The following is a 2326-nucleotide window of genomic DNA, read 5'->3' as shown; positions in this document are numbered from 1 at the left end:
CAGCTGGGCAGTCACAAACCCTGAGTACAGAAACCCTATTTTCTGAGCGAAACATTGGGAGACAGAATATTTGAAATCAGAACTTTTGGGAAATCTGGAACCTATTGTTGTCATACAACTGAGTCAGTGAGGGATAGTTCATAATCCCCTTAATTGGTGGATAACACTGGAAGCACTTCAGAGAGCAGAACTTCCTGTACCTGGCTTCTTGATTAATGAGAAAGAAACATTCCCAAATAATTGCTTGTTGAAGCACTGGCCTGACCATCTTGCCTCTCATAGTTAGCCTGAATCCTAACAGATGGAAGCACAGTAGTGGTGGCCGTGATGGCCATGGAGAGAGACTTGTAAACAAAAGGAGGTAACAGGAATTTCGTTCCAAACTGTGGAAAGCCCAGAGCTTCCCAGCATTCAGATTTTTACTGGGGACAAAAAATTCATGGGACTAACGTTCCATGAGATTCTTTCAACCCGTGGGCAGATAGGCTAGGTTAGGCTACATGAGTTATAAACTGTGATATAGAAAGACAGAGTACACATTGTCCAATTAAAAGCACTTACTGTGACACATATGTGGTGATGTGGACTATTGTTAATATGCTGCACGGTGATTAGTGAAATGGCTGCGTGTCCACATGAATGACTGTAACTGGCATTCTTTACAGAAAGAGCCTTTTGTAAATTTTTTTCTGAGATGGACTCTCTCTCTGTCACCCAGGCTGGAGTGCAGCAGTGTGATCTTGGCTCACTGCACAACCTCCGCCTCTCGGGTACGAGTGATTCTCCTACTTCAGCCTCCTGAGAAGCTGGGACTACAGGTGCCCGCCACCAAGTCCAGCTAGTTTTTGTATTTTCAGTAGAGATGGGTTTTCACCATGTTGGCCAGGCTGGCCTCGAACTCCTGACCTCAAGCGATCTGCCCGCCTCAGCCTCCCAAAGTGCTGGGATTACAGGCATGAGCCATCGTGCCCGGCACAAGAGTCATTTTTAAACGTGTGTTTTCCTCTTTTCATTTTCTGAGTTTTCCAGTGTCTGTCATCAGAATCAGATCACTACCTATCGCTCCATGCTCCCTTTTCTATGTAAATCATCAGACAGACCCACACTGAAAGGCAATGAACGGTCCTGAGTTACTCCGACATTTGCCCTGCACTGTCACTCAGGGGCTGAAGTCCCTCGCACATCATCCTCTTGCCATGACACTTTCCAGTTGCTGCCCTGAGCATTCTGGGTAGTGAAGCTTGGTACCAAGAGTCTTTGATTTGCTCTCTTCCCGCCTAGGTTGTGGCAGGTGGGAGGAGGGTGGTGGTGGGGGAGGGGGCATGTCAGAGGACACTGAGCCAGTGCTGTGAGAATTGATTATAGAAATTGAGTTATTTTTGTCATACCCAACTAAATCAGAGTCAAGGGAGCTGGGGGGAAAAGCACTCAAGGCACATAGCACCTGCTTCAGGAATCATCTCCAAGTCCAGCTGCTGAAACGACCTGCTCTAACCCTAAGATAAGCTTCACCTGGTAGCTGCTGAAACGACCTGCTGTGACCACCCTAAGACTAGTTTTACCTACTGTTGTCACTCACCAATCCGGGCTTGCCAGCTCCTCAGAGCTCTAGTGCCAGTGAGCTTTCTTCCAAAACAATACCTAACATTGCACGCTTTCTCATAAAGCCTCCAATCTTCCCTTTGTTCTTCAAGCACACTGAAGACCTCCACTGTCTGTGTATATGCCCTCAACTGCAATTCTGTTTTCCCAAACAAGATGTTTTGCTTAGAGAATCGTGTGTGTGTGTGTGTGTGTGTGTGTGAATACAGATAGATAGATAGATAGATAGATAGATAGATAGATAGATAGATAGATAGATAGATAGATAGATTTTGAGACAGAGTCTCGCTCTGCCACCCAGGCTGGAGCACAGTAGCATGATCCTGACTCTGTAACGTCCACCTCCCGGGTTCAAGCAATTCTCCTGCCTCAGACTCCCAAGTAGCTGGGGCCACAGGCGCCCACCACCATGCCTGGCTCATTTTTGTGTTTTTAGTAGAGATGGGGTTTCACCATATTGGCCAGGCTGGTCTCAAACTGCTGACTTCAGTTGATCCACCTGCCTCAGCCTACCAAAGTGCTGGGATTACAGGTGTGAGCCACCGCTCCCGGCCTCATCTGTATATTTTTATTTGAGTTTGACAGGGCACTGTAAAAATTTTCTCTGAAGTTCAGTAGCACCCCAGGGGCAGGGCAGTGGGGCCAGTCAGCCCTGGGAACAGGCACTAAGAGGATGCATTGTCTGTAGAGAAGTGAAAAGCAAGGAGAAAAGTGACTGAAAGGG

This window comes from Mandrillus leucophaeus, unplaced genomic scaffold, assembly GCF_000951045.1.
Source record: "Mandrillus leucophaeus isolate KB7577 unplaced genomic scaffold, Mleu.le_1.0 Scaffold1018, whole genome shotgun sequence".
Classification (NCBI taxonomy): Eukaryota; Metazoa; Chordata; class Mammalia; order Primates; family Cercopithecidae; genus Mandrillus; species Mandrillus leucophaeus.
The sequence above is the reverse complement of the archived record's forward strand: the minus strand, read 5'-3'. Positions refer to the sequence as shown.